At 36.0% G+C, this 14746-nt stretch overlaps 1 protein-coding gene across 1 annotated transcript in view; it reads right to left on the bottom strand.

The window, feature by feature from the left end:
• The window catches only part of PAPPA2 (pappalysin 2), a 628099-nt gene that overhangs the window by 126491 nt on the left and 486862 nt on the right, over positions 1 to 14746 (bottom strand). The window lies entirely within an intron of this gene.

The following is a 14746-nucleotide window of genomic DNA, read 5'->3' as shown; positions in this document are numbered from 1 at the left end:
GATATCTTGCTACTAATTTATCTTATGCTTCAAACATTACAAATTCATTGAGACTTGTTTTATGGTCTAGTATATGTTCTGTCTTGGTGAATGTACCATGAGCATTCTACAGTTGTTTTGAGTGTAGTGTTTCTACAAATGTGAGTTAGGTCATGATATTTGATAATGATCTTCAAATCTTATATATCTGTTCTGATTTTTTGGCCTACTTGTTAAATGAATTACTAACAGATAGGTGAAAAAAATGCCCAACTATGATTACAAATTTGGCTGTTTGCTCATTAGTTCTGTCAATTTATAATTCATTTCTTTTGAGCCTCTGTTCTTAAGTGCTTCAGTTTATAACAAGATTATTATGTCTATTTTAGAAATTAACCTATTTATCATTATGAAATATGCTCCTTTATCTCTGGTAATACACTGTATTGAACTATATTTTGTCAGATATTAACATGGCACATCAACTTCCTTATGTTTAGGATTTACATGGTACATAATTTTCCACCCTTTTATGTTTGATGTACATGTCTTTTTATTTGAAGTGTGTTTTTTATAAACAGTTTTGTAATTGGTTCTTTTTATATGACAGTTTCTGCCTTTTACATGGAGTTTTTAGATAATTTAAATAATGTAATTAATGATACAGGTGGGTTTAAGTCTACCATCTTGGTATTTATTTTCCGTTGTTTCCAACAATTATTCATTTCTTAGTTCCTCTTTTCCTGCCTTCTTTGAATCAATTTATTTTATTATTCCATTAATCTTCTCTTTGACTTTTCCTCTACAGTTATTTGTGCATATGTGTATTTTTATTCTAGAGATTACAATATGCATCTCTAGCTTACTGCAATCTACTTCCAAAAAATATTACTATCTCATGAATAATGTTAGGACCTTATAGCAGTATTATCCTACTTTGAGCTACCTTGCTCTTTGTGGTCATACATATTATTTCTCCATAGAAGGAGTCAGCTGAGTCTAACATTAAGGCTGCTCAACTTCCTTTTTTACCCACTTATGCTTCTTTCCATTCTTGCTCACAGATGGTGATCCCTAGACCACTCCTTAGTAAATGGCCTGCATACCAAATTCCATCTCAGAATATATTTCCCAGAGAATCCAAATCCAACCTGCCACAAACAAAGATAATCACAAATTCTCCTCATCCTTGAAAAATTCCCTTTGATGGGATTTCCATTCGAACTGCAGTCCATCTTTTAAACGGCTTTGCAAGAAGAGGTGGTTTGTCACTATTTCTGGCCTCAGAAGAAGTGGTAGTGGCCATTCTCTTTTCAATCTAGACCAGTGTACAGTCCTACTTATTTACCTCTGTTCTGTGTCATAAATAATATTATCAATATGCTCCCCATTGCCAAGGCTAAGACTTAATATCCCATCATTTATTCACGCGTTCACCAGTTTTTAGCACTACAATTAGCAGGCTCTGCACTCAGTGTTGAACATACAATCTTGACTACACATGGCCTCTGCCCCGAGATCCTTACAGTTCACAGGATGAAGAGATAGGTAAACAAGAACAGTGGCGTATACAGGCACTTTGAGAGAAGAGTGTATCGAGGACGAAGTGATCAATTATACCACCTGGGGCTCAGGAGAAGAGTTTAGAAAGGGTTAGGTTCTATAATGGAAATAATCCTTGAGCTAAATGATAGAAGTAGAAGGTAAGTTTGTATTTCTTGGGGAGACATAATGAGTAAACCGTTTACAGAGAAGGAAAAAAACATAAGTTTCCACCAGGAATGTTATAGAGAAGTGAAAACTCTGGCCGGGCGCGGTGGCTCACGCCTGTAATCCCAGCACTTTGGGAGGCCGAGGCGGGCGGATCACGAGGTCAGATCGAGACCATCCTGGCTAACACGGTGAAACTCCGACTCTACTAAAAATATAAAAAATAGCCTAGCGCCTGTAGTCCCAGCTACTACAGAGAGTGAGGCAGAAGAACGCGTGAACCTGGGAGGTGGAGCTTGCAGTGAGCCCAGACTGTGCCACTGCACTCAAGCCTGGGAGACAGAGCAAGACTCCATCTCAAAAAAAAAAGAAACAAAAGAAAAGAAAAGAAAAGAAAAGAAAAGAAAAGAAAAGAAAACTCTGATATATTTCAGCACTAAAATAAATCTGTTATGATTAAAATGACTAAACCCGTGAGTGTGTGTGCGCACGTGTGCATGTGTGTGTAAACGGGTGTGGAAGATGTGACAAATGAAATAATTCAGCCTGAGATAATGCTTATCTCTATCTCCCTATGTCCAATCAGTTACCAGGTTCTTTCAAGTCTATTTTTCACTTTACTGTATCTGTAGCACATGGCTTACAACTTTCTGTCTTCTACCATATTTTTGTAAACATGTCCACTGCTATGTATGTACCTTAAGGGTGAAGATGGTAATTCATTCATCTTTGGATCCCTCTATATCACAACATATTGTTCATATGAGGCATTGTTTACTAAGTAGAATTAAAAGTGAATGTTGTCATGGTGTGGAAATAAAGCAAATGCTCGTAAATATCTTTAATATTTACTGGAAACATAATATAGAATAGAGATTAGCACACTATTGTCCACAAGCCAAATCTGACCGACTGCCTGTTTTTGTACAGCCTGTGAGCTAAGAATAGTTTTTGCATTTTTGAATGGTTAAAAAACTTTAAACATGAATAATATGAAAATTATATGAAATTCAAACTTTAGAGTTCATAAATATAATTTTGTTGAGATATAGTTATGCTTGTTCATTTACATATTGACTATGGCTATGTTCATGCTAACGGGAAGTAGTAGTTAAGTAGTTGTGACACAGACTGAATGGCCCATAAACCCTAAAGTATTTTTTTATCTGCTTTCTTTATAGAAAATGTTTCCAAAACTCTGGTGTAGAGAGAAAGGACCATGAGTTTTTCCATAAACTGGATTTCAATTTTAATCCTATCTGTAGCTCTACTAGTCAGTGCTTACAATCTCTGAATTTTAAGATAATCATTTTTAGAATGAGAAAAATCGTATCTCTAGTAAGAATTTGTATGAGAATTAATAATAAAATATCAGTAATAGAGTAAATTTCAATCAATGCGTTTCTTCTTCTTTGACGCCTGGTGTTAGGGATTTTCATCTTTGAAATCCAATCAATTAAACATGCATTGCATTTTCTGTTAAAGATTCACAGTCAGTGTTTGGATAGCCGAACCCAAACAAAGGAAGAGAGGAAATTATGGTTAACAGGCTTTGGGCTTTATGTAGCAAGGGTTTCCAGGCAGTGGTCTGTAATTTATAACTGATGTGGAAGACACTGTGAGCATGTGGTGGTTGCTGTTGGGATTGCTAACTAGTCCAGCCTGAATGAAACCATTCCAAATTGCAGACATTTTAGAGGAGCCACGAAAATAAACATGAACATATGATTTTGCATATGTTGACCGGCTCCCTATGAAACCAAACAACAAGTACTTATTGAGTATCTGCTTCTCAAATTGCTTCATTTGTTGTCTATATTACTTAGATACAAAGGACTTTCTGGGGAGAATTATGCCTTCTGTTTCTTTCTCAATCCCCCAATGACACCAAGAGTTGACAATAAGTATTTAATAAATCCTGTGAACTAGATTAATAGATACACGGTCTTTCAAGAATTTAGAAGAAACACAGCAAAAGAAGATAGGAAGCCTTTCCTTACAATCCAACATATGTTTTAATTTGTTTTCTTGCTCTTGCTATGTTTCTGTCTGTCACCAGTGCTTAATTCTGGTTTTGGCATATTACAGGTGCTTAGTGAATGCTGATCGAAGGAGGCAACATAGTATAGATGGATAAACATGAGATTAGAATCAAGAGGCATAAATGTGAGTGTCAGATTTATTATTTTATTCTTGAGTGATGTAGAAAAAGCACTTTGAGTCTTTGATTCTTATTTTACTCACCTGTAAAATTGGAAAACACCTACCTTGCCAAACTCACAAGGCTATGGTAGGGATCAAATACAAATAGTGCATGAGAAAGTACTTTGTAAACCATAAATGGCTATAAAATGTGCTATTATATAAATAATAAAAAAGACTACATTTTATCATATTTAAGAAAATTCTTACACTTTTGCTCTATTGGCTCAAGATTGGAAGAAAAGAAAAACTAAGAGTATTATTTCAGTAAATGTAGACTAAAATGATAGAAATGTTTTGGGCAAGTAAGATTTTAGTCCATGAAAGATTTTGGGAAGATATTTTCAAGACTAATGTTTTCCACTATCATGGTTTCTCACTTGTAGTAAATTTGTCTCTGAATTACTGCATACTAATCATATTTGTGTATCAAATCAAGATTAAAGTGTACTGAAAGGAAGAATAAAGAGTCAGAAATCCTATATTTCTCTGAAAGGTTAAAAAAAAAACCTAACCAGCTTATCTTTAAAAAATCACTTTCTAAATTATTTGGTTTTGTATTGATTTGGAAGACTAAATTTTCTTAACAGGTCTTATATATTAACTGAACTTTCAATTATATTAATAATTTTTTCTAATACAAAGACTATTACTCCTGGATGAGTTTTAGTATGAACTGGGTATGCTATAGCTTAAATGTAGTCCACAAAAGTTCATGTCTTGGAAATTTGCTTGCACTGTGTCAAGAGTCAGAGCCTTTCAAAGGCAATTGGGTCATGAGGACTCTGCTGTCATGAATAGATTAATGCCATTATCATGGGAGTGGTTCAGTTATCATAGGAGTGGCTTTTATATAAAAGTGAGCTCTCTCTCACATGCTCTCTTTTGCCCTACTACCCTGGTACTATGTTTTGATGCAGCAAGAAGGCTTTCACCCGATGTTGAGCAGATGCCAGCACCATGCTCTTAGACTTCTTGGTCTCCAGAACTATGAGCCAAACAAACTTATTTTCTTTATAAACTAACCAGTCTGTGGTATGGTATTCTGTTATAGCATCAGAAGGCAGACTAAAACAAGGTACACACCTGAAATGTAAGATGTAGCTGACTGGCATATATTAAAGCAATTCCAGCTGGAGAATTTCTATTTTCAGCTATGATAGAGTAGCGTGTAATACAACAAACTGTCCTGGCAAGAACAATCATAAAACATGAATTAAGTATACAAAAAAGTTTAAAAGCATTTGAGAGCAACCAAGTAGTCAGGACTTAAAAGTCTAATAATAATATAAAAAAGAACACACTGAAAGGAACCTAATATTCTGTGCTACTTTAGCCTTTGAGGTATTCTTCAAATCCTAAGCAATGCAAAATAACAGTACAAAAAGCCAAGTAGAAATTGGCAATAGAGAGGCCAAAAAACTAAGAAGAATTTTTAGCAGACACACTGCTGATGAAACAGAAATTGTACTTCAAAGACTGTCAATGTGGAGGTCCTAATCCAAGCTTTTAGTTGAGACCCCTGAAAAGCCAGGCCTTAGAAGAAAGAAAAAATTTAAAAAAGAAAATGTATAAAGGCTCGCAAAGCACAAGCTATCTTAATTAATTATTGAATTAAAATGATCTTTCCCAAATCTTACCAAATGTCCAAAAAACATCTTGAAAGAAAGATATTAGCCAGAGCCTCTACAATTTATTGTGTTTGATATTCACTTAAAACATTATTAGTATAATAGTAGAAATGCCCAAATAAACACGATGTTTTAAAGTCAACCTAAACAGACCCCTCCATCAAGATATTGGTGTTATCAGATGCAGACTTAAAAATGATTGTGATAAATAATGTTTTTAAATAGACTGTAAGATGAAGAATTTCACAAAGAATATATAGGAAAAATTGAATAGGCATTCTAGAGTGAAAAATACAATAACAAAATTAAGGATTTAATAAATAGTTTAACTGCTGATTATATTGAGCAAAATTTGGGATTACTGAAACAGAAGATAGCTCAGTGTAAAATAATCAGACTACAGCATGAAAAAGAAGGGAATAAAAAACAGAAGAACAGAAAAGTTAAAAAGATATACAAAAAAAGGTGTAATGTATGTATACTTGGCAACCAAGAAAAAAAAATAAATGAGCAGAAGGAATATCTGAAAAAATTTTTTTTGAAACTAAGACACTAAGCCACAGATTGGAGAAGCTTGACAAACCAGACATATGCAAAGACAGGTAGGCCTTGGAACATCATAGAAAGACTGTTGAAGACAAAAGACAGAGAGAATATATATATATATATATATATATATATATATATATATATATATATTTTTTTTTTTTTTTTTTTTTTTTTTTTGAGACGGAGTCTCGCTCTTTCACCCAGGCTGGAGTGTAGTGGCGCGATCTCGGCTCACTGCAAGCTCCGCCTCCCGGGTTCACGCCATTCTCCTGCCTCAGCCTCTCCGAGTAGCTGGGACTACAGGCGTCCGCCACCACGCCCGGCTAATTTTTTGTATTTTTAGTAGAGACGGGGTTTCACCTTGGTCTCGATCTCCTGACCTCGTGATCCGCCAGAGAGAATATATTAAAAGCACCAGGGAATAAAAGATATGGCCTTCAAAGAAATATATATCAGATGTACAGCTAACTCTCCAAAATATGGAAGTGAAAAGATAACGGGATAACATCTTCCAAAGGATAAAAGAAAACAACTGGCTACCTAGAATTTTGTACCAAAGATATCATTTGGAAATGAATGCCAAATGAAAATATTTTAGCCACACAAAAACTGAAAGAACTCATTGCCAGCAGGCCCACATTAAAAGAAATAATAAAAGTGAATTTCCTCAAGCTAAACAAAAATAATGGAAGCATAGAAATGTAGAAAGGATTGAAAAGCACTGGAGAGGGTAAATATTAGGGAATTTAAGTTCATTTTACTTTAAAAATGCAGAAAGCAATAAACGGAGGAAAAGCATTCTAAGGTATTCTTATTCATTATAAAATTGTGAGAGTACTAATTTATACCAGACTCTTAACAAGTTAGAATGCGTGTTGCAACTCAAGACTAACCACTTAGAAAATAAAAGTATAGCTCACTGTGATGGTAAATTTTAAATATCAACTTGACTGGATTGAGGGATGCCTCGATGGCTGGTAAAGCATTATTTCTGGGTGTGTTTGTATGGTGTTTCTGGAGGAGACTGTCATGTGAGTCAGTAGACTGAGAGAGGAAGATCCACCCTCAGTGTGGATGAGTGCCATCTAATCAGCTGGGAGCCCAGATGGAACAAACAGGTGAAAGAAGGGGAGACTTTTCTTTCTTCCTCTTCCAGAGCAGGAAACTCTTTCTCTTTCCCCTTGGGCATCAGAACTCTGGGTTCTTAAGCCTTTGGACTCCGGGACTTGTATCAGCAGCTTCTTGGGGGCTCCTGAGCCTTTGGCCTCAGACAGAATTATGCCATTGGCTTCCTTGGTTCTAAGGCTTTTGGACTTGGACTGAGTCATGCTACCAGCATCCCAGGTCTCCCGCTTGCCGAGGGCCTATCATGAGACATAATTGTGTGAACAAATTGCCCTCCATAATTGTGTGAGCCATTCCCCTGATGAATACCCTCTTATTATCTATTTATATGTAGATACATCCTATTGTTTCTCTCTGGAGAACCCTGACTAATACACTAACAAACTAATAGAATGAGAAATCACATAATCAAACTACATATTTAAAAAAAAGCAAGAAAGAGACAAATAAAGAACATATAGAACAAATGAATAAGAAACGGTAAGTTGGTAAGTTTAAAACTAAACATTCTTAATTACATTAAATGTAATTGTACTAAGTTCTCCAAATAGAAAACAGAGAATTTTAGATTGCACATATATATATATATATATATAGAATATGTTGATAACAAACTAAGCATATTAAATATGATTACAAAGAAAAGTTAAAAGTAATAGGATGAAAGAAGACACAATACACAAATATAAAATGTTATTCAGTATAGGTATGGCTACAATAAGACCAGACAAAGATTATGGTAAAGCAAGAAGTATTGCTAGAGGGCTTTTAAAGTTGGTTTTAAAAGAGATAATTCACCTAAAAGATACAACAATTCTAAAATTATATACTGACTGTTTCCAGTTTACACAGTTCCCATATGGATGAATATCAGCTATAACAATTTAGCTAACTAAAACCAGTCTCCCAAGAACATGACTCGTATTTCAGTTTGCACAATATATCAATTTGAACTATATAAAGTACCAACTTCATTATTGGTTCTTCAATCCAAAAATCACCATGTGAATAACCAATGTGAATAATGATGGGTGACCAATCACATCATTTCGTTCAAAGTCTGTCACTGACTGGTCACTGGGTATCTGTTATTTCATTCACACAGAAACTAAAAAGTGTATACTTATGTTACCATTTTATCTCCTAGTGATAAATGACACTTTACAGAAATGGATAATCAAAAGAGAGAATTGGCTAAAAAGGATGAACATGTAGCAAATAAATGAAAAATGATAATGCTGGGAAGTGAAATTTGAATCAAAGATAAATGGAGTTATAAAAGAAATAGCTGGCTCTGGGAATGTTGACTCTACTCTGGGAATACAGCCAGAGAAAGTCAGTGAAAGTGAAATTATTGATATAAATGAAAAAATAAGTTGTGACAAAAAGGAAGAAGCTGTCCCAGAAGTGATGTCAAGAAAAAAACTTATGTTAAAGAAACTCTCAGAGATATTTCATAACATTGAAAGTGCAAAGGATAAAATGCTGGAAGTGGATTCAAACTTCACAAGAAACATGACAATTCATCAACACACAGAAGAACTGCTTGCTTTGTAATGTAAGTCATATAATGAGGAAAAGGCAAACAATGTTTAAACTATTCTTCGTAAGTTTTGATCTTTGTTTTTTCACAAAAAAAGGAAACACTTTATTTCTTCGTGTTTCTGTTTCAAATTCTAGTGAATCAAATATTAGTTTCACTAGTTTTTTCCATTTTCTACATACTTATAACTAAAAATAAGAGAGCATTTAATGTTGCAAAAAAAAAACCTTTTAGATATCATGAAGTAATTGTAATTTTTCCCGCTGATTATTAAGGTTGCAGGTTTCAACTTGCATAGTCATTTTGAGGTTTCACACTACCAGGCAAAGTAAAGGCTGCCTTCACATTTAATAGCCTCCAAATGTCTCAAAAATGACAAAACTAAAAGAGAAACAAACAAATCCAAGATTTTTTTGGAGGAATATAATACATGTCTCTCAGTACCCGATGGAGACAGTACACAAAATATTGGGAAAAATCAATATATGCAAAATATATATAACATAGGAAATTTCAACAACACAGTGGACAAACATGACATTTTAAATATATGGAATGCTTTATCCAACAATTGCAGACCACACATTCCTTTCAAAGTAGATGTAATACTTACCAATATTGACCATAGACTGATCCATAATTCAAGGCTCAACAAATTTCAAAGAATTGAAATATAGAATATACTTTTGACCACAGAAGACTCTAGCTATGTTTTTTTAAAAAACAAGTAACCCCAAATCCACATATGTTTTCAAGTTAAATAGCACACTTACAAATAACTCAGGAGTAAAAAAAGAAATCACAATGAAAACAAGAAAATTGGTTTGAATTGAATGGTAACAGAAATAAGATATGAAAACTTACGAAACGTAGCTAAAGTCATGTTTAAAAGGAAATTTATGGCCTTAATGTATAATTAAGACTGACCAATGCTTACAAAACAAGTCCTACTGATCTTCCACCTTATCCCCCCCTCAGATATTAGATACTCCTCCTTAATCCTAAGGGGGCTGCAGAAGGGTGGAGGTCTATCTTCTCTGAGTGCTTTCTGCTAATTTTACTTTGCTTTCTGCCTAGCACCGGGGGACTAAAAATCTTTGGATAGCTGGCCTAAGGGGCCTAAAGGGAAGGTGTTTCTATTTTTTGAGTCAGAAGATGGGATGGGTTGGAAGCCTTGTGCTGCTATCATTTTTATATGGAATTGTTGTGGCCGGGCGCGGTGGCTCACACCTGTAATCCCAGCACTTTGGGAGGCCGAGGAGGGCGGATCACGAGGTCAGGAGACCAAGACCATCCTGGATAACACGGTGAAACCTCGTCTCTACTAAAAATACAAAAAATTAGCCGGGCGTGGTGGTGGGCGCCTGTAGTCCCAGCTACTCAGGAGGCTGAGGCAGGAGAATGAACCTGGGAGGCGGAGTTTGCAGTGAGCCCAGATTGTGCCACTGCACTCCAGCCTGGGTGACAGAGCAAGACTCCATCTCAAAAAAGGAAGGAAGGAATTGTTGTAATCTAGAAGACACAAACTTTCTTCAGAGGTTCAATTAAAGCTGGGCACAGTGGCTCATGCCTGTTATCCCAGCACTTTGGGAGGCCGAGGCAGGCAGATCACCTGAGGTCAGGAGTTTGAGACCAGCCTGACTAATGTGGTGAAACTCCATCGCTACTAAAAATACAAAAATTAGCTGGGCATAATGGCGGGCACCTGTAATTCCAGCTACTCGGGAGACTGAGGCAGGAGAATCGCTTGAACCCGAGAGGCAGAGGTTGCAGTGAGCCAAGAAAGCCCCATTGCACTCCAGCCCAGGCGACAGAGTGAGAGCAAGATTCCATCTCAAACAGAAAAAAAAAGGAAGAGGTTAAATTAGCAAAGGACAAAAATCAGTAATAACAAGAAAGCTATTATTAGCTTTTATAATAAAAGTCCTAGGAGAGGTAAAAACCAGGTAAGACCTGGGAGAACGTTTTTGATAGTCAACCAAATACAGTTGGCGCCAGTACTCTCATTGTATTTATGTTATCAGGTAGTCTGTTCATAGATTTTTTTGAAGGTTAACCTCAACCTGCTTAAAGTTATTAATATTAATTAATTAATATATTAATATTAATATATGTATAGCAGATTTTATTAATAACTGCATAGACTTGCCTTGTTTAGCTACTAAATAATCCAGCACTAGTTTGTTATCAAGTATTATATTTGCCCAAGAGTCTAGGAATTTTTGAATTCTCTTTAATGCCTAATCTGTGTTGGTGGCTAATGATTGTAGGGTTTGAGTCAAGCATTTTAGGGCTAACTCATGGTAGGCCAAGCCATCCCAGGGGTCCACTAGTCTTATTGCTGCCCCAATTCCTGCCAGAATCAACCTTATTGCTCATTTATTTCTGGTATTCCTGGGTCTTAAGGGGTTATAGACAGTGATCCCCACAGGGGTAAGAGTGGCCAATGTATATTCACCCATTTCACCTTTTTGACATATAAGGGAAAGCTATGCCTGAAAGAACACATGGCTCCCCAGAAAGTCGGGAATGGTTATGAGATATGACTGTTTCCCACTCATGACCACAAACAAAAACGAGCCCAGTTGGGGCACAGAGGCCCCACAAGGTGTGATGTCTACCTTTGCAGCCACATTGGGTTTGTAGAGATATTTCTCCCCTGCTCCAGTGGGGGTGGTCAAACTATCCTTGTTCTTTAGAAGGGGGCTGTGCTTCCACCTTCCTCAGTTAGGCAGTTGCTTTTCCCCTGTGTGTTTTGATTCAGGAGAAGGCCTATAAACAGATTTTTTGCACACAAGTGGAATCCCATTTACCTTGCTGCGACCTTGGGAACTTGGCAACTAGAGTTAGATTAGAGCATTGAAGGGAAACTTTTGTTTTTGTGTCATTAACACAACAGTAGGTACGAAGATAGAATTATTAGTGCACTGGAGGTAAAGATAGCCAACTTTCCAGGTCTAGGTCATAGTGGCAGGGGGTTTAGGTGGAATCCATTAAGTGAGGCAGAGTTTCACCTAACAAGTAGGGGTTTGGGTCCTTAGAGTTTGCAGTGATTAGTCAGGAGGTCTGGGGAGATGGCCGTGAGATTTTTCTGGATAGGCCAGAAGGTGTAATTTGCTATTCTGGAAATGTTGATGACAAATTTAGTAATCACAAAGATTATTCCCTGATGCCATAATTTTTGAAATATTTATTATAAAGTTTTACTTCCACCCATATTGGATTAGGTTAATTGAGAGAGCAAACAGGATTAATAGTGCCAACATGGTGTCTAGTAGGTCCTTAGAAGAGTCTCTACACCCAACAAGGATACAAGAGGTGTTTTCTAGGAGAAGCTAGTTGGCCAAAGCAATAGAAAAGAAATATTATAATCAAGAAGAAGAGAAGAATTAATGCTCCTATTCCCATCCACAGTATCACCTTATTACTTTTGGCAGTGTGTTATTTTAAACAGGTAGCAGAGGTCTTTCAAAGGTTTACAGAGGTAGGTCATGGCTTCTACCCCAGATGTAGGTTATGGTGCCTGTGACTCATAAAAAAACAGGTTTTATTCTGGAGAGGTGTGCCCAAGTAGTTATTTTTTCAAAGTTTAATATGGTGAGGGTATTTAATAATACCTGATGGGGCCCTTCCATTTTGGTTGTAATTGATCCTCAAGGTATCCTTTTTTTTTTTCCCTCCCAGTAAGGCTAAGTCTCCCGATTGAAGAGAAAAAGTATTCTTTTTTGTGTAGGAAAGGGCAATACTTTATCTTTATAATTTGGAATGGCCTCTGATCCTGGCTTAAACATTAGGGGTTGGGAGCATAGTGAGGTGTGTCTGACCCTTTATTTCTCATCAGGCTTGAATTAGATTTTTTAGCATTTGGAGGGGATTCCCTTTGGCCAAGTGGGGGATCTATTCAGTCTGTAGAGGGGCTACGGATTTTTTTTTTTTCAGTTTACATTTTCCCTTTTTGTCAAGGCACTCCAGACATAGTATTAATAGCCAAGCTTTCCTTGTCTCATCCTGTTGCCGGGGTGGTGTGCTATCTGCCCCGGGTCCATTATGTCCTTTGGTGGGATCCTTATGGTCAAGGGACTTAGAGTTAAAAGACTTATAGCTAATTAATTGTTTTAGGCCAGCTGGCAATGAAGGTGCACAGACACTTATTAGCTCTTAAACCTCTTTTAAGCAATATAAGAGTCAAAACTAAAAGTCAAAAAATAAGGTTATAAAACTGACTTATGTGTGTTGAGTTGCTATAATCTTGACTTGTAGTAATTAGTTATACAAAACACAAGCATTTTGTTTAGGCATCTACGTGCCTGTCTTTGATTTGGAGGGTCTCAATTAATTTTATCTCTCAAAATCTGGTCCTTATAATCTCACACGCCCACCTCTTCCATGATTGTCTTTGGGCCTGGGGGGATTGAACAGTTTTACATTTTTGAGGCAAAATAAAACATAAAGAATTAGCAATGCTTTAAACAAAAAGGTCATAAGCCCAGCCTAGTTTTGAAAATGACAGGGAAGGAAGCTCACTGGTAGCTAAACATTTAAATTATTTGGTATCAAGGACTATAATAAGTTATATTAATTTAGGTAAAGGCAAAATTATTAAGTGAATACAAGCTTGCCCCCGTGTCTCATGAAAGAAGTTTACTTTGATTATCCCCTTTGCTCAGGTTTAAAGAAGAGGCTTTGGTTAACTTGAGTTTGATGTTAGATACTGGCAGGAGTTGGTGCCTTTTCTAGACTCCTTCTCTACATAAAATTTAAAAATTAGCTGGGTGTAGTGGCAAACAACTGTTGTCCTAGCTACTTGGTAGGCTGAGGTGGGAGGATCTTTTGAGCCCAGGAGTTCAAGGCTATAGTAAGCTATGATGGCACCACTGTATTCCAGCCTGGAAAACAGAGTGAGACCCTGTCTCTTAAAAAAAAAAAAAAAAAAAAGAACTTGAATTAGTCTAAAGATGTGTTTAAGAGCAAGAAAAGTTAGCCATAGTGTTGGAAGATATGAAAGAGCATATTACTGAAAAAGAATTAATATGCATACAATTATGATGAAATAATATAAATTATGAAGAAAATGACAGATAACTCAATGGAAAATTGAACAAAAGACTTGACTATGCCCTTAAAAAATATGTACAAATAGCTGATATACATATGAAAGCCTCCCAATCTCATTAGCCATCATGTAAATACAAACTGAAACCACAGGGCAATACCTTTACATATCCAACAAAACATTAAAATGGAGACTTAAAATATCAAATGTTGATGAAAATGTGAAACATTTGAAACACTCAAAACATCTGGTGGGAGTATAAATTAGTACAACCACTGTGGAAAATTATTTGGGATTATTTACCAAAGCTGGCCTACTTGCGATCTGGCAGTTCCAAATATACCCATCTGTTTATACACATTCACCACAAAAATGTACAGAAATGCTTATAGCAGAATGACTTGTAATAGCATAATAGAGAAAAACCAGAAATAATCCAAATATTCATCAATATTAGAATGGTTAAATATATGGTAGTGTATTCATACATTGCAATGCTTATACCACAGTGAAAATGAACACTACTGCTAAGTGAAGCAGCATAAATGAATCCCACAAATATAATGCCAAATAAGAAAGAATCAGTTGCAAAGAGTACACACTGTAAAGTGTTTTCCTATAAATTTCAAAAACAGACAAAACTAATCTATGATGATAGAAATAGAAATAGTATCCACCTCAGTGGTGTAATAACTAAGAGGGGACACGAGAGAGCCTTGTAGGGGGGCGGTGATGTGAATGTCCTATTTCTTGATCTATGTTGTGACTAGAAAGGATGTTCACTTTGCAAAAATTCACTGAGCTGTGCACTTCTGATTTTTGCACTTTTCTGTGTGTATGTTACACTTTGATAAACTGATTACTCATGTATTAACAGAAAGAAGTCCACAATTCAGAGAGGTGAAAATAAACTCAAAATATTAACACTTTGAGATAACAAAAGAAAATTTTCTG

Source organism: Symphalangus syndactylus, chromosome 12, assembly GCF_028878055.3.
Source record: "Symphalangus syndactylus isolate Jambi chromosome 12, NHGRI_mSymSyn1-v2.1_pri, whole genome shotgun sequence".
In the NCBI taxonomy this organism is placed as follows: Eukaryota; Metazoa; Chordata; class Mammalia; order Primates; family Hylobatidae; genus Symphalangus; species Symphalangus syndactylus.
The sequence above is the reverse complement of the archived record's forward strand: the minus strand, read 5'-3'. Positions and strand labels throughout refer to the sequence as shown.